Raw genomic sequence first — 18,321 nt, 5'->3', positions numbered from 1 at the left:
TTTGGCATCCTCCCTCCCTTTCTGGAGCAGCAAAGACCAATCAAAGGAGCTGCATATGCATCAGCAGCGCCCATATCCTACAACTTTGGAGGAGGGCCATTTACATCACACCCCCATCCAGTTCTTCTGGGGTGTCCAAACTCCACATAGTGAGTCCTTCTTCCCTGCTGCTGATGCCTCAGATAAATCTCAAATGCCTCCCCAGAACAGGAATGCCCAGTAGTTCCCCATCCACTTCCTCCATCCTTGCCTGAGAACCCACCTCAACTCCTGCCTCAAACCCAGCCCCTACCCATCCCGTATGTCCAGCCCCAGGCCCACCTTCAATCCCTACTCCTCATCCTGCCATCTGGTCCTCTACCCGACATCAGGATCTCTGGAGTATATTTTCACAGACCTCAGAATGAATCTGAGAGTCTCATGTCAACTGAAATGCAACATCTGGAATGGAACATGTTGCGCAAGGTGCAGGAACGTGTGTGGGGTTTACCCACTATTGTCCAAAGATCCCAAGAGGATAATTGTCCTTCACCTCCTAACCATTCTCCCAAACCCTGGGCCTCCCAGGCCCATGCTGCTATCTTTATCCAGCATGCACAGTTTCCTCTCAGTGACGAGATTCAGAAAAAACGAGAGTCATTTTCAATAGCGGCTCATCCAACACCGGTGGGGCCTGCCCTGCAGGATCTATGAGTGTCTCGCACTGATGAGCGGTCCAAGTACTCTTCCACAGCTACCTAAGTCTCAGCAGCATCGCGGACGCTCAGGGAACTTTAAGAAGAGTGAGATCAAACTGATTATCACTAAAAGTGTGTATGTGGAGGACCCAGAAATGCTTCAGCTAGAGTACAGTGACCTGGCAAAGTACAAAGATGACCTGGAGAAGGATAACAATGATTTGTAGAAGGACAAAAATCTGGGAAGGAAAATGATGACCTGAAGAAGGATCAAGAATACAACCCGGAGAATGGCCCAAAAGATTATCTATTGAGTGACCCAGTTAGCTCTTCAGATAATGAAAACGGGGTTGGATTCTGAGAAAGAACTTAGGAACCCATCAGTGAAGAACTCCAAGGTGTCTGCGGAGAGTATGGGTCAGAGACTACTGAAAATGCCCTGAAGATACATTTATGCAGAAAGTCTAAGGAAATCAATGAGGGTCAGTTGCCTGGGTCTGTGCATAATTCATGGCATACTATGAAGCAGACATCACTTCTTTCTGAGAAATCCCAGACTGAAATAAAACAGAGTTTGCCAGCATCAGAGGTTGAGGACTACTCCCTGAATACCTTCTAAGAGTTTCCCTTTGTTGAACCTAGTGCAGAACAGAAGCTGAAAACCTATATTAAAAGATTTCATAAGAGGGGTGACTTAGGGCCTTCCCCCTAGGGTCCTTGAATCTATTATCTCTTTAAATTGAGAGAGTCCACATCCCATTCTAGCCTTTCCTCCTCAACCAATGTGATTTCTGCGGCAAACTGTAAACCTGGGAGTTTCAACTCCCTTGATGGAAGCTTGAAATCTCTCTATGGAGACAAAGCAGGAACAGCAAATTCAGCCCCCATCCCAGATCGTCCTCTCCCTGCCACCTTAACTCTGGGCAAGGAAGAACAGAGAATTCTGAAGAAATCACCCTCAATACCAACCATCAGTTTACAGAGGATGCTCCAAAAACTAAGAATGGCTGCCAGACTTTTAAATCTGTCACACATGACACCATAGGCAACAGACAGCCCCCAAGGCTGCGTTCAAGGCAAGGTGCATTCAGACATGAGCCAAAGGATAGGAGAGCAAATTCCGGTGGTAGAAGAGGAGAGAAACAAAGCATAGAGATGAAAAATCCGGAACCTACTGTTGTGCTCACAGAGTCCAGGGAGATATTCAGGATGAAGGAATTTCATACACATCACAACCTAGCATCTTCACAGCCACCAAGACAGTTAGCTCCCAAATTATACAGGGAAATGAGCATCAAGTCAAAATCACCATCCCACCAAACATACCAATTCTGCAAGATCCTAAATCATTGAATCTCAAAAAACAAGTCTTGTATGAGTTAAGGCTTACGCTGGAGTGCAGGGAGCATGACCAGGCCCAAGCCCCACACACTGGCCTGCCCCCTGCCTCAGATCATTTGACTTAAAAGCTTCACTGGCTCATGCCCACAGTGTCTCATGCAGGGACATGAGAGCTTCCCAGGTGCTGCGTGTCCATCCAGAGGACACAGGAATTACTATGCACGACAGCAGGAGTCCCTAAGAATGTCTTAAGGAACAACAGCAGGAGCCCTGGGTCCCTAAGCATGTTTTAAGGAAGTGCCAGAATAAGAATCGCCCACCTGCTGCCAAGACCATGGGGCCTCCGGGTTCCAAGGCACAAGAGCATGGTGGAGGGGATGCAGGACTGGGAACATCCCAACCGAGAACAGACAGTTTCCCTACTGAAGATGTGGCGTTGAAGAAGAGGTTCCCTACTCAGGGCGCGGTATTGAGGGTAAAGCTGGGAAGAGAGCCTTCCCAGACCCTATCACAGAAGGGTCAGCTGCCTTCTGAAAGCCTTTCACGGAAGGGTCAGCCTCCTTCTGAAAGCCTTTTCAGTAAAAAAAATGAAGTATTTTTTGCAATTGCTTACTGCTGGGATAAAATACAAAAGGCAGGAAAACTCCAAGGAGAAGCCCAGTCCCCTATCATCTGTAGAAAGCAGAGGCCTGCTTAAAGGTAGAGCTGCCTTTATTGGGATGCCTGAAGCTCAGAAAATCATGACAGCTGTTGGGAAGTTCCAAGAGGAGAGAATGAGACGTAGGCATGCAATAGGGAGCACCTGCCCTGAGCAGCCCATTCCCTCCCCAACAAAGTTTGGGAAAACTCAGCAGAAAGCACAAGTGCAGGCCCAGGCACAGCCTGTCCCAGCATATCCTTTCCCACCCGTAAGGAGACAAATACCAGGTCCCGCCAGCAAGAAGCCGTTTTTCCTGGCCAAGGCCATACTGGAAGTAACAGACAGCTCAGAAACAAGAGCAGACAGCCCCAGAAAGTTGTGGCATTTAAGGACAAGATACCGAATCAGAAGTATCGCCTCTCCATGCCCTCAGGGAGCCTGCGCCCCACCCAAAGGCCACCTGGGGGCATCAAGCTGCCCCGTGGGCTCCAGCCACTCTCACGACTCTTGAAGGCACTGTGTGCAGAGATGTGTGTCTACTATTTAGACAGAAAACTTCTCCAGAATTTCCAGTAAGAGGGTTTTGGGGGTCATTTCCTACCCCAAAACAATCCCTTGTGAGGAATAAATATTTCTCTAATAAAGTGATGTCTGTTCTGTGTACTGTCTTGGGAGCATGGGTTTTGGGGAACTCAGTTCAGCTGTTACTGATTGCTTCCTTCTGCTTTTAAAAGGTGACCAATCTCTGGGACCTCTTGGGAAATATGTATCATGTGCCCCAAAAGCCCCCAAAAGCCATTCCCTCTCTGATGAAGTTTGAGGAGATGGGCCCTCTCTCCTGTCCCATGGCTAAGACTTACTGAAAATGTATAGTTGCTCACACCTCTCCCCTCATTGAATGTTTTACACCCTTTACAGCAAGTCTTCTATACCTGAGGAGGATCAAAGACAGGTATAGTTTTCAGAAAATAATGATTAAGCCACTGTTGTTTCTTCATTGTTATTGTATTACAGTAGCTTAATCATTAATTAGAAGTCAGTGATCAGAGGATCCCACAGATGGGTGAACTCTGAATGGGAGTGTTTCTCAGGGGTATTATTTGGGTTGATCTTGGGCTGGTTGGGGTAGCTTCTAGGGTACTAGAAGATGCTTAAGAGTCTGTCCTGTGAGTCACATTAAACTTGACACTGAGGTTTCCCACTGGAAGTGCTTCCCCTCCCTGGGTGTTTCTTCAGGCTGCTGGACTGAGGATGTTTTTTGCAGAACAAAAGCATCACTTAGCTGTTAGTGGTAGGAATGTTGACAAGGCAGCTACCACCTTCCAGGGTAAGACAACTTTGAAGAAATGAGAAGGTGAAAGAGGGACCTTGCTGGCAGAACAAAAGTTTATGTCTAATCATCCCCTTCTCAGGACCCTGTCCCGCTCCCCTCCTCCTTCAGTCTGATCCAGGCACCACCACTTGAGGCAGACTGGAATCTGGCACAGCCTACCGATGCCTTATACCAAAAAGGCATGGTTCTGTTCCTTGAGTATGCAAGCAATACCTGCAGGCTGTCAGGCATGGCATCCCCTTTGGGGGAAGGTGATCTTGGTGCCTGCCTTCCATCCACACTCGATGACAATATATAAGATACGGCCTTTACTATGGCTAGCATGGTGGTATGCCACCTTCAATATTCACGGCCTTAGTGGAGCCATGGTAGCTCTTCCCCAGAAGACGTGCAACTTATGAACCAGAGGTGAGTTCTAGACTGTACGAGGATACAGATGTTTGGGGGCTTATCATGGAACTCCATGGAATCCTTTTTTTTTTTTTTTTGAGGCAGGAAAGCCAAGACAGCACACATTCCCACACTTCCAACAGGGCTCTGGAGGAAAGGCAACTCCACCTCAGACTGGGACTCAAAATGGGGTGAGTGTGCTAGAGAACACCTGAGGTAGTCTTCTGGACAGTCTCAGGACTTCTCAGGGCCAAAACAGAAAACCAGATGTCCATGACCTCTCTCACTACCATACTTGTAGCTTCTTGTCCAAGTTATCATTGACCCTACACTATTTGAATGTTGGGGTCAGAGAAAGAATGCAGATTTGACACTGTGGATGCCCTGAGGGGGACAATAGGTGGAATGGGGCCCTGGGCAGGGAACCTGAAGAGGTGAGAGGAGGGGGTACAGGAGGCTCTAACATCTATGCAGACAGACCAGCCAGTAACCCAGCCTGCCTGTTCCTACGTAATCTCAATTTAGATTCCATTATGGCCAATCCAGTGCCACCCTGTAGAGCTTATTACCAGGAATACTTCTGGCATCAGAATACTATAGTCTGACATTCTGTCCCTCTGCCTCATGCCCCTGTCCTTCCAGCTTATATGTCCCTGTTAGATTTTCTACTCCACCTCATCCACTTTCCACTTCTTGCCTATCCAGAAAGGCCTTGTTCTTCCTTTCCTTGCTCTCCAAGGTAGAACTGATAGCTTGTCGGGTAACCAACATTTAAAACGCACCAGTCCAGCATAGGAAACAGAGTCCATGGTACTGTAACAGTGTTATCTGGTGACATGTGGTAGCCACAGTTGTGATGAGCACAGCACAGCATAGAGTTGCATACCTGACACTAATGTGTCAGGCATCAGCCATTCTTCAGGTAAAAAAAAACAGGCTCCAGTACAAGTGGACAACATTATCTAATCCCCTTCAGTCCTTCCTGTCTGGCAAAATCTTGTCTCTCTGCCTTTTTTAGAAATGCTTTTCTGTATGTAACATTATTGTTGGATTAAATCTCCCACGTCAAAACTGAGTCTACTCACAACTGAGTCTACTGATGCCACATGAAATTCAGCTCCAGCACTATCTGGAAATCATTCATTCACTCCACATATACTTATCCAAGACTTACTAACTTGAACAAAATAAATAGAGTTAGATCACTGTTTCCTTAGTTCTCCTCTGTTCTCAGATCTAATTTATTTTATTTTATTTTTAATTTCATTTGAGAGAGAGCAGGAGCACAATCAGGTACTGGCAGAGGTAGAGGGAGAAGCAGGCTTTCTGCCAAGCAAGGATCAGGATTCAATCCCAGGACACCAGGGTCATCACCAGAACTGAAGGCAGATTCTTAACTGACTGAGACACCCAGGTGTAGCCCTCAGATCTATTTCAAATTTCCTTTACTTTCCTCAAGCTTCGGCCATCTTCGCTTGACCAGCAGATGTGCTGGACCACAGCTCACAGAGGAGCAAGAAAGCAGTGATAGAGCTTCTCACAAAACAAAACAAAACAAAATCCTTCTCCAAAAATCTCCCCATTCTTCATTTTCCTCTTCCTTCCTATTATATGGAAAGAGGTTTCCTTCCCAATCTTAAAGGAAATATACTTTCGGAATGTCTTTATTGAGAGAAAGCTAACTTCTAGTCTTGATGGACTGATTCGCACTTGCCAGATCTCCTCCTGACCCCTCCTCCCTGTCCTTATGAGGCACCCAACATCTTTTTTTTTTTAATGGTTTTTACCACAGAAATGTTTAACCTTGTCCAAGGGCACACAGAACAATATAACTTCCCACAAATCCACCACCCAACTTGCACTACTATCATTGGGCGGGTGTGATACACTGTGATTAAAATGCAAAAGCCCCTTTAAAACACCTTGCCATCCATCTCTGAGACATATGCTATGTGTCCACGTCAAAACTCTCACATTTCTTTGATGTTTCTCACCTGTGGAACACACTTATTCACAATAGGTATACAGAGCATTTGTGACAAAAAGGCACTGGGCTTTAGAGGCTTTGGCAATCAGTTCTGCTCTGCCTTATAGTCAACCCTGAGGAGCCATTTGAGTGAATTCCTCAACCCCACACAACAAGTAATCTTACGGAGCAAATTCAGGGCTGAATTTCACTGTCCCTTAATCACTCAGTAACGGTAATATGCAGAAAGTAGTATAGAAGAACACTGCATTTGTTGTTAAAGACTTGACACTATGTGTTTTCAAATATTTAAAGAAAAATTTGTCCTGTTACATCTCAAATAAACTATGGTGTTTCACCTTAAATGAAGTAGATCAAACACTCCCTGATCTCCTAAATGGCATTAAAAGTAAAAGATCAGGGACGCCTGGGTGGCTCAGTTGGTTAAGCAGCTGCCTTCGGCTCAGGTCATGATCCCAGCGTTCTGGGATCGAGTCCCACATCGGGCTCTTTGCTCAGCAGGGAGCCTGCTTCTCCCTCTGCCTCTGCCTGCCTCTCTGTCTGCCTGTGCTCACTCGTTCTCCCTCTCTCTCTGACAAATAAATAAATAAAATCTTTAAAAAAAAAAAAAAAGTAAAAGATCAGATGAAAACTGCTCAATATCATTAACCAATCAGAAAAATGCAAATCGAAATGAATATTTGCCAAAATTTCACACCCACAAGGATGGCTAAAATAAAAAGAACACAAATGTTGGTGGGAATGTGGAGAAATTAGAATCCCCCACACAATGTTGGTGAGAATAAAAAATAGTACAGGTATTCTAGAAAACAGTATGGCAGTTACTCAAAATGTTAGACATAGGGTTAACATAGGACCCAGCTGTTCTACTTCTTGGTATATACTCATGAGGAATGAAAACATAGGTCTACACAGAAGCTTGTAAACAAATGTTCATAGCTACCTTATTAAAAGGTCAAAAGATGGAAACAATTCAAACATCTGTCAACTGAGAACTGGGTAAGTAAAATATAACATATCCCTATGATATAATGTTTTTTTCAAATAAAAAAGACCAATCCATGGCACAACAGGGATGAAGCTTGAAAACACATTAAATGAAAGAAGCCAGTCACTAATGGATACATATGACTTCATTCAAATGAAATGTCCAGAATAGGAAAATCTAGAAGCAGAGAGTGGTACATCTTAGAGCTGGAGGGAGGAGGGGAGAGGAGAATAATAGCAAAAGGTTGCAGATTTGTTTCTCTTAAGTCATGACAATGTTTTAAAGTTAACTGTGGTGATGCATATACTGAAAATCAAGGAATTATACATGTTAAATGATTGAATTTTATGGTATGTGAGCTGTACTTCAATAAAGCTGTTAAAACAAAGGACTTAAAAATAAATGCTTAAAGAGGACAAGAAGGGGAGCATAAAGGCCAAAGGTTGTCAACACATTTTTGGAAGACGAAAATCTGATGGAGGACTGGTAAATGACTAGCAGAGCAAACAAAGTACTTGCAAATCAATTCACACTGCAACACCCAGGAGAGGAGCAACCTGGTGGCACTAGAGAAAAAGGAAATTAGGTGTTCCATGTTAGTAAGCAATGGTGATGTTGAATTTTTGTTCTTTGCTGTTTTATATTGCATAAAATTTCTAAAATCTTTTTTTTTTTTTGAGTGGGGGTGCTCTTTGCCAATGTTGTAAAACCTTGTTGAAATGTTAGCATGTTTCAAATGTGCAGAGAAGATCCCACATTTCTTGCATTGGACAGAACTTGAGACAACTGTTTTAAAGTTGGCATTGCACACGTTGGGGTTGGGGTATGGTGGAGACAGTAGCTTCTGGAATCAAAGCCAGAAATCTCAAAGGTTGGATTAAATTCATTTTTAAAATGCATTGGAAAATAAAGTTGTGGAAAAGTTGCATAGATGGAAAAGCCATAGATGGTAAAGCCATATACCCTTTATCCAGACTAACCTATTAAGACTTTGACCTGTTTACAATCTCTCTCTCCTTTTCTCCTTCCCCTTCTCTACATATAGGAAGACACATATATGCATATGAAAATTATGCATACATTCTTAATTATTTGAGAATACATGTCATACATCACACACTTTCTCCCTGAATATTTCATAGTGTATTTCTTATGAAAAAGAATATTCTCTGATAGCACAGTTATCTCCTTTGGTAAATTTCACATTGATGTAAAACTTCTATTCTCCCACTCAAATTCCATTTTTATCAATTTATCAAGTAATGTCCTCTGAATGTGTGTGTGTGTGTGTGTGTGTGTATGTGTGTTTGTGTAAACCTCCTTACAGGATTTAGTCTAGAATCACATACTCCATCTAGTTGCTGTGTATCTTTAGTTTCCTTTAATCGGGATCAGTTTCTCAGCCTCTTTTAGAACAAGGCCAGGTTTGAAAAATCAATTCAATGTGCCATATTTATAACCCCTACTCATGTGGAAATTTTTTGGGGTGGAGCTTATCTGCTCAGATTGAAAGATTGTTTTTATAGTTGTGAGTCCTAGGGGCCTACTTAAAAACAATTCCAGAAATTCAAAGATATGTGGAGGGATTTTTCTTAACAGACATACGTCCTGCAATCAAGGGAGGGTATGTGAAGTGGGGCGGGCTAGAAGTGTACTTTCCTTTGGGAGGGACAATGGTGAAGCTGTGAACGCAGGTTAAGAGAGGAAAAGAAGGCTGTCATTACTGGCAAACTCTCCTCATATGGGAGGGAAAGGATTGGGTGTCTAGGACCAAGACTGATTCATCAGCGAGGGAATGTAGGCAAGTCAAGTACGGAAATGATACAGGGCTTAATTTCAACAATTTATAATCTAAATAATGAAGCCATAAAGGTTCTGACTATTAAATGACTAGGTAACATGGGAAGAAGAAATAAATACATATAACCACCAACAAAAAAGACATTATCATTTCACATTGGTAGAGATCACAATAAGGTATTTTGGTGAAAAGGTAAAAGCTATGTGGGAAAAACAATTTTCATGGAAGAAATAAACACAGGTGTCATTCAAAAATCCAAAAGGTATTGCTAGGTATAGTTACAGTTGTGCTCATTAGACATTATGCTAGAGGAGCCCACTTCCTAAATCAAGCTGAGTTTGGTCTGCTGTGATGCAGCATACTTGCTCTATAAAATAAAGGAAACTTTAAAAATGTGGGGGGGAGAGGGACCTGACAGAGAGGGAAGAGGGAGCAGCAGGGAGAGACACTATACATGTGGAAGAGAACCTGTAGGGTGTGAATAGCCTAAGAGGGATTTGGGGAAATAAAAGAATCACTAAAAGTTTTTAAGTTGTTTTCCTCAGTTCCATGGATATGTTGTGCCCTTGTCTCCCTCTTTGTCATGCTTTCTGTTCCTTGGTACAGGCTATTCTGCTTTCTCATGCTTTTTAGTGAACTTCTGAATACTTTTTGGTATTCAATACTTGTGGATACTTTTGAGGGGCTATGGGGGTGGGACTTCTGCTGAGTCTATTTCTGGCTTCATACAGGGAAAAATGCATGAGGGAGAGCTCAGCTAAAGGCAGAGTAAATCCTGAGGGTGTAAATTCTGGGGTAGAGCAAACCTTCAGAGACAAATTGAGGTCCAAAGTGAGATCACCAAGCAGTGAGAAGGGTCTCAGGTAATATCAGGATAACAGGGAACCAAGAACATTTCACTAAGGTAAGTATATGATATGTGACTAGGTATCGCAGGAAGGTAGGTTGGAGGCATCTAACAGGCCAGGAAGGATGGACACATCTGCTGGGCTGGATAGTGGGAGAAGGGTTCATGTGAGTTTAGTTTCTCTCTCCTGTGCTGTCCCCTCCCCAGCACTCAGGAACATCTGGTGTCTGTACTAAAGCCCTGTGATGTAGGCCTGGAATTCTAGTCTAACACATGGATTCTCCATGTCCAGCTGCCTGAGGCAGGAGTGCACTTGCAATGATGTGAATCATCTATGTCTGAGAAGCCTTACTGCACCATGGCTAAACTCCAATTACACTTGCGAAGTCTTCCCATTCTCACAGGGTAGGTCTGTTGCGGATGAACTCCCTGTTTTTATTTCTCTAAGTTTTTATTTCTCTTTTACTTTTGCAGGATAATATCACTAGATATAAAATTTTGGATTGGTGGTTTTTTCTTCCAACACTAAACATTTAACTCCAATCTCTTGCTTTCACGGCTTATAATAATAGGTCATAATTCTTATGTTTTTTTCCTCTAGAGGTAGGTTTTTTATTTACCTCTGGATTATTTCAAAATTTTATCTTTTGTTTTAATACAGTTTGAATATGATACATCCAGGTAAAGACTTTTCAAATATTTCCCTGCTTGGTGTACTCTGAACTTCTACAATGTATCGCTAACCTGTTATTAAACTTGGAAACTCCTTGGCCATGATCACTTCAAACATTTTTTCTGTTCTTTCTTCTTCTGGTATTCTAATTACATATCTATTATACAGTTTGAAACACGGTTCTTGGATATTCTAGATTTTAGCATTAAGAAAATTCTTTTCCTCTTTGTATTTCAGTTTGGAAAGTTTCTACTGACATTTATGCAGACTCACATATTCTTTCCTTGACTTTATGCAACCTCCAGAGGAGTTAATCAAAGGCATTCTTCATTCATCATACTGCTTTTGTTTTCTAACATTTCCTTTTGATTCTTTCATAGAATTTCCCTCTCCCAGCTTATATGCATCATCTGCTTTCGTATACTGTCTACCTTTTCAAGTAGAGCCCTTAACAGAATAATCATGGTTATTTTAGCTTCTACGTATGAGAAGTCTGAAATATGTCATATCTGAATGTACATCTGATGCTTGGTTTGTCTTCTCAGTTTGCTTTTCCCTTCCTTTTAGCATGGCTTGTAATTTTTCTTTGAAAGCCAAACATGATGTATTGGGTAATGGGAACTGAAATAAAGAGACCTTTAATATGAAGTCTTATGCTAATCTGGTTAGGTGTTGGCATGTCTTTAATATTTAGTGTAACTATACATATCAGAGGCTACAGTTTCCTCTAATGTCCTTGTTTTTGTCTCCCCTAGGGTCATTAGGTTTCCCTAAATCTCCCTAAATAAAACCTATACCTTGCAGCTCTTTTTAGCTATGATCCTGTTCCTACACCAGAGCTGTCAATACTGTACAGTAAGGTGTCAGGGGAGGGGAGATGATTAATCATTTGTCTTTTAATGGCCTTATGTTCCTGGATTGTGATGTTCAGTAGTATTTCAGAAATTTTTGTTTTGTTTTCTTCCACTCTATACATGAGAGAGGAAAGCTGGAGAGGGCTGCTGTAGTTGGGTAATTTACCTTCTCCCATAGGGCATAAAGCCCTGGTAGGCTTTTCCCCACTGAGCAGACTTCTGTTATGGAAAACACTCTGGGAATATTTCAAAATGTTTTCAAAATGGGTTGCCTTTTCCTTTCTCTCCAACACTACACTCCCCTGCCAGAAACAAGAGCATTTTTTTTTTTTTGGTAGCTCTTTACTATGAGGACCAGGCTGGGTTCCTGGTTATATAACCCATAAATAAAAGGGAGGGCCCCATTAGATTGTGATCCCAGGAGTTTCTCACTCTCATCCTAGCCCATATTCATCCTCCAGCAATTTTTCAAAGTGTCTGTTTAAGTGTTCCTACCAGGAAAGCTGTGTTGAGCCTCCAGTGCCTTCTGTTTCAAGTAAGCGAATCTTAGGTATGATTTTCTGCACTGACACTCTCGTAGTGGTTTGCCACTATGGTTCCAAGAAATGTCATTGATTTTTAGTCCATTCAGCATTTTCCTTCTTTCACAGACTGAAGTGATGACTCCCAGGCTTTTAGATCTGGAGCCAGAAGTTGCCCTTCAGAGAATGACTCTTTATTTTCCTGTCCCTCCTCCCATACTTCTCAATGAGTTTGGAAGGGTCAGAGAAACACCGAAAATGGGAAGTCAAAGGAAAGAACAGACATTAACTCCTCTAGGAAAAGAGATATGAATGGTGAAGGATTAAGGAAGCACTAAGGATTCTACTTGAAACTCAGTCTATTTGGCTATGGTGGTGGGTCTTGGGTAAATTTCGAAACAGGGATTCTGCAGTTCTGGATTGGGTTATTTGGAGAGTATGAGGACTGTGTAAGAAAACAAGTTTTCCCAAGTCTTGATCATGAGTCACATTGCCATGTCAAGCATCACTCAGTCAAGCCTGTCTTCACGTTGGGCTGATCAGGAGAACAGTGCTGAGCCTCTGAGAAGAGACTCATATATCTCATATATCTGAGCTATATCCTAGGATACAGGGTCTATCCAAGGGAGCACAGATGTGACTCTCAGGCTTTAGTTTATGTCTTCACTGAACAAAGAACTTCTGACTGAAAATATCAAGTGTGGACCTCCCAGACAAAATCCTCCTTTGTTTTTCAAAGTAAATACTGAAAATATTTAATCACATTAAAAGTTGAGAAAAGCAAAGAAAACAAAGTTCTATAAATTAAATTCCTGGCATTCTTGGATAAAGAATGTCTCCATTTCTGAGAGAAGAGTGAGAGATGAGTCCCCACCACTCATACTTTTCCTTTTGCTCTAGCATCAGTGCAGAGCCAAGAGGAGGAAAGGTGGGACGCTGAAAGGTAAGGTTCTGTCTATTCCACCTGAGCTCTCCAAGGCTGACCCTTCCTGTCCTTTCCATGAGGGCTCAGGTCCATAACCTCTGAGGATTCCAGCTGCCAGATACAGTCCCTCTAAGAATACAGAGGCCTCAGAGGAGAGGCTCATGGAAACACAGTCAGAGTAAAAAACCCTTCTCAGATTCCCTGCTCTGACCATGACTGAGCATGAAGCACTGATGGATCTGGACAATGGGTGCTGTACAATAGGAGGCCATGTGAGACATTAAGATTCAGAACTTCTGAAGTTCTAAGACTTTCTGAAAGATCTGTGACTTCATGGATACTCCACTCCCTCCCTGAGGTAACCACTGACCCATGTTCCACATAAGGTGGTTTTCAGTATCGCATGGGATAGATAATACATACAAAAGCCCATTGTGAATGATCAAATAATGTAAGTCTTATTATTATCATTGATCATGTGACCTTGTATCCTAATTCTTGGAGCTCTCCAAGTCCAATCTACCAAGGATATTTTTAAAGGACACTCTCTATTCAGCCTCTTATAAGATCTCTTGCTTCTATCTTCATCATTCTGCTGGTTTTCCAGGGTAGAGAACTTGTCAGAAGGAGGGGAGGCAAGAAAGGTGCTTTCTCTTCTATAAAGGTGAGTAAACATTACCTTCTTTCCTGTACCCCTCTTTTAAGCAGAGTCTATGTATTTCTAGGGCCTCAGGGAAGCCTGGAATTGAGGTGAGATGGAAAATTCTCAGAGTTAGAATTTGAAAGTCTTGGGGATGTTGGTGGGTGGGGGGCAAACTTTGCCAGACCAGCCAGGGTCACATATGTTTGTTCAGTTTTGTAGCTACTGTCTCCCACAGCCCCCTAGGCTGGTGTCATGATACCATCCACTTTCATCAACTGTTATGTCCAGACCCCTACTGTGGGGTGTGTAACAGCACAACTGCTGAGGTGAATTGGCTGCTGTTCCCAGAGGCTCTGGAAGATGCTACTCCTTCTCTGATCCCTTTGGTTTTACAGCTCCTGTGACTCACTCATCATTCACTTCATCTCCTGACTTCTCTACAGTTGCTCTAGGAGACCTAATACCAGCATCTTTGTCTGAGCCTTTCCCCCAAACCCCATCCATCTTCTTACCTAACCCAATGACCCCTTTAGCTGACTTATTCTTACTCTCTCCCCTGGGCACTCCCTGTCACCAGAGCCAAAAGCCTAGGATTCTTTATTCCCAGGGAACCATTCCATACCTCTACCCCTTCCTTTGACTTCTTTCCTACCATATGATGCTCAGACAACCAGAGGCCACTTTACCTCTGAATACCGTCTCTGCTCTTGACCCCACCACTTCACAGGGTATCGACCTCTTACCAAATCTGTCTCAGACGAGGAATCCCATTTATTCATTTCCTTGTTATCATGCACCACCAACGCCATCTGTTTCACCACTGTCAGACTGCTCTTTAACTGTGATTCAATCTAAATCAATTTCTATCTCATTGAAACCTGGTCCTGAGAAGTCATCTCCAGATAGCCCTGGTGGGTTGTCTACTTACGTCCCCTCAATCAGAGGTAGTGACTGTTCAAACCCATCAGGTTCAGAATTCTCCTATTGACAGGCCCATGCCAAGAACACGTTCCTTTCCTCCCCACATTATCACACTCCAATTTTCAGCAAGAGCAGGTTTACCTCCATCAATCAGAAACCAATCTCTGGAGAGACTCTGCTACTGAGCATAAGGAGGCCAGGGGAGTTTCTTTCCCGGGCCTTAACTCTCAGGCCCTCTTGGAGAGAAAAATGAAGAAGGGAATGGATTTCCAGATTTTAGAGAAGAAAGTAAAAGAGGAGGGGCCATTTTCCAAACAAATGTGGTCAGAGTACCAGTGGACATCTTTAGGGAATTTGTTGCATCTGATTGATATACAGGTCACCACAGCCCCCAAAACTGGGTGGAATATTGAAGGCAAACCAGAGAAGCTCTCTATTTATCAACAGGTCCTCCATGTCAAGGCTTTAGCAGAAAACTTGCATCAGAAATATAGCCAGCTCTTCCGGGGTCTTCCTTCTTTGCACAATGAGTCCTTAGTAGCCACTCTCTTGTTTTCTAGTAGTACTTCCCCACTAGAGTCTCACTTTTCTTATTCAAAGGAATTTATAATACCTCTGCCATCAAAATGCAAGCATCTCTACCACTTCCTCATCCAAAACCATTTCCTCTCCCCATTGTACACCCCCAATCCTTGCCTCAAACCGTATTCCCATCCCAGTCCCTATCTTTCGCTCAGGTGAACACCCACGCCCATTTTCAATCCTGACTCCTGATCATACCACCTTCTTCATCTCAGATTAGGGACTGTGGAGTAACTTTCCATAGATCCAGGAATGAATCAGACTCTCCTATCTTGACTGAAAATCAACACCTGGGATAGCAAGTATTGCAGAAGCAAGAGGAAAGTTTGTGCACTTTAGTCCCTGCGTTCCAGAAACCTAAAAACACCATTTGTCCTTGAGCTTCCAACCTTCCGTTGGTTTGCCAGCCATCCCATGCCTATATACCAGTCTCCATGCTTCCTGGCCACTTTCCTATCATCTGTGAACCCCAGGAGACACTGGAATTACATAGCCCAAGGACGGTAATCCCATGCTGGTGCCTCCATGACTATGGAAATCTAGACTCCTTAGCAGTGATGGAGCTTCAGTGTAAATCATCAGAAGTCTCTCAGGAAAAAGGCAGACACGTTCACTCACAATTCTCTGAGTTTCAGAGGTACCCACAAGGCAAGCTAGGGCTGGACATGAATGCATGCATGAGAATGTGAGTTCCAGTAAAAGAGTAGAAATGGAATAGGAAAAAGTGATGGTGGAGAAGAATTTAGAACATTTCACCATGTCCAACCTGTCCAGGGATATATTTGATACCAAGGAACTCTGTACCCTTCAACCCCAATCTTGGGACACCTTGACAACAAGTGAGTTAGGAAGCTCCAAAATAATAAATGTCAACACGAGTAAGGTAGAAACTGGCCTGACCATGGAACACCCCTCACCAAAAATACTGGTTTCCCAAGATTCTTAACTATCACACCTGAAAAGACAGATCCTGAGTGAGTTAAAGTTTAAACTGGAGAGTGAGGAGCATAACCAGGCTCAAGGATGTCCCACTGACATGCCTCCTACTTCAGACAGCTTGACTTCCAAGCCTTCCCTGACTTAGTCCCAGAGTGTGTGCAGCGGGGACATGGAAGCATCCCAGGTGCTGCACATCCAACTGAAGGACAGCACTATTAACACAGAACAGCAGAAGGAGTCCTTGGACTTGAAGCTGACCTTCTGTAAGGGCCAGCCTACGAATTTCTCACAAAGTAAAAGTGCAAAGAAAGTGAGACCTCAGGATCCCAAAGCAAGAAAATGCAGAAGTGAGGACTCAGGAGTAGGGACATCTGCAGGCAGAGGAGAGCTACCATGCTGAGGACAGAAAATTAGAGCATGCTTCCTCAACTCTGTCACAGAACAAATAGTTTCCTCTTGAAAGTTACTTCAGAAAAAAAAATGAGGCAATTTTCTCAGTGGATAAATTCCAAGAAAAAAACCACATGGCATCAAGAATGTCCCCTTCAAGGGGCGCCTGGGTGGCTCAGTGGGTTAAGCTGCTGCCTTCTGCTCAGATCATGATCTCAGGGTCCTGGGATCGAGTCCCGCATTGGGCTCTCTGCTCAGCGGGGAGCCTGCTTCCTCCTCTCTCTCTCTCTGCCTGCCTCTCTGCCTACTTGTGATCTCTGTCAAATAAATAAAAAATAATAATAATAAAGATAAATAAAAAGTTGAATCCAGGGGCACCTGGGTGGCTCAATGGGTTAAAAAGCCTCTGCCTTCGACTCAGGTCATGATCTCAGGGTCCTGGAATGGGCCCACATCAGGCTCTCTGCTCAGCAGGGAGCCTGCTTCCTCCTCTCTCTCTGCCTGCCTCTCTGCCTGCTTGTGATCTCTCTCTGTCAAAAAAAAAAAAAAAAAAAAAAACTGGTTTATTTAAGAATGTCCCCCTCAAAAAGCCAAGTTCATGTCCACCTTACTGCAGCACCAAGACCCAGCTGAAAGTGTAGCTGCTTTGGGGAGTGATCAGCCTCCTGAAGCTCACAAGCTCACTTCCTTTGGGAATGTCCTAGAAGAGAAGCTGACATATATGTACAGATCTGAGGCCTCAGAGTTAAGCCAGCAGCAGGAGGAACTACAGGTCTGACAAGAGACCTCACTCCAACTACTGGGCTCTCTCTGACCCACAACAAAAGAAACCAGCAAGTTTCACATCCAGCAGCCAAAAAGCTGCCTGTGCTAACCAGAACCGTCTTACAAGTGTCAGACACAACAGAGACAGGGTCAGACAACCCCAGAAAGCTGAAGCCTTCAAGGATCAACTATTAAGCCAGGGTCAACCCCCTTCTTCTCTGCCCTCTGGGGAGACTGTGCCTCATCCAAGCCTCACCTGAGTGCATCAAGTATGCCAGGTCCTTTGGACCACCAGGGGTGACCCTGATGAAAGTATTGTGTTTAGCGATTTGACTCTTCTACTCAGGCAGAAAATGCTTCTCCAGAACTTCCAGGAAGAAAAATTTCTCTAAGGAAATCATTTAGTCCTTACTGAGAAAGCTTCACAATTTTCATGACAATATATCCTCTGATGAGAACAACCTTTATCACAACCACGAATATTAATCCTCCTCAATAAATGTTTCTTCTAATAAAGAGTTTCTTCTAATAAAGAGTTTCTTCTGTGTGCTGCACTGGGACTGGGGCTGGAGCTTGTGCTCAGGGAAAGGAAGCAGTGCATTCAACTCTTAGTAGTTAACACTTTTGGGTTCTACAAGGGCACCAGTCCCTTGTAGAAAGCCTGACAGTGGCCTTCTCAGTTTTATCCCGGGGTCCTTTATTTGGTTCTGCTCTGATGTCCTGTATTTAAAACGTTTACATTTTGGGGGGCGCCTGGGTGGCTCAATGGGTTAAGCCTGTGTCTTCGGCTCAGGTTATGATCTCAGGGTCCTGGGATCGAGCCCCACATCGGCCCCTCTGCTCAGCAGGGAGCCTGCTTCCCCCTCTCTCTCTGTCTGCCTCTCTGCCTACTTGTGATCTCTGTCAAATAAATAAATAAAAATCTCTAAATGAAATATTTAGGTTTTGTTTTTTTTTTTTCATAAAAAGTGTAATGTACTTACTCTGAAAACCTTCAGGCCTTTACAAATAGTGAAAAAACCACTCAAAGTCTAGAACTTGATTTAAACTCTCTTTCACCTGCTCCCAAACTATTTATCGGGTAGGATACTAGTCAGCTAGGCC

General features: G+C 43.4%; 1 pseudogene; it reads left to right on the top strand.

Moving 5' to 3' along the window:
- The first annotated feature begins 14,275 nt into the window (after positions 1 to 14,275).
- LOC122916777 lies at positions 14,276 to 17,609 on the top strand (annotated as a pseudogene).
- The last annotated feature ends 712 nt before the right edge of the window (positions 17,610 to 18,321 follow it).

The sequence above is a fragment of the Neovison vison genome, chromosome 9 (assembly GCF_020171115.1).
Source record: "Neovison vison isolate M4711 chromosome 9, ASM_NN_V1, whole genome shotgun sequence".
Taxonomy (NCBI): Eukaryota; Metazoa; Chordata; class Mammalia; order Carnivora; family Mustelidae; genus Neogale; species Neogale vison.
This window is presented reverse-complemented; position numbering and strand designations above follow the sequence as displayed.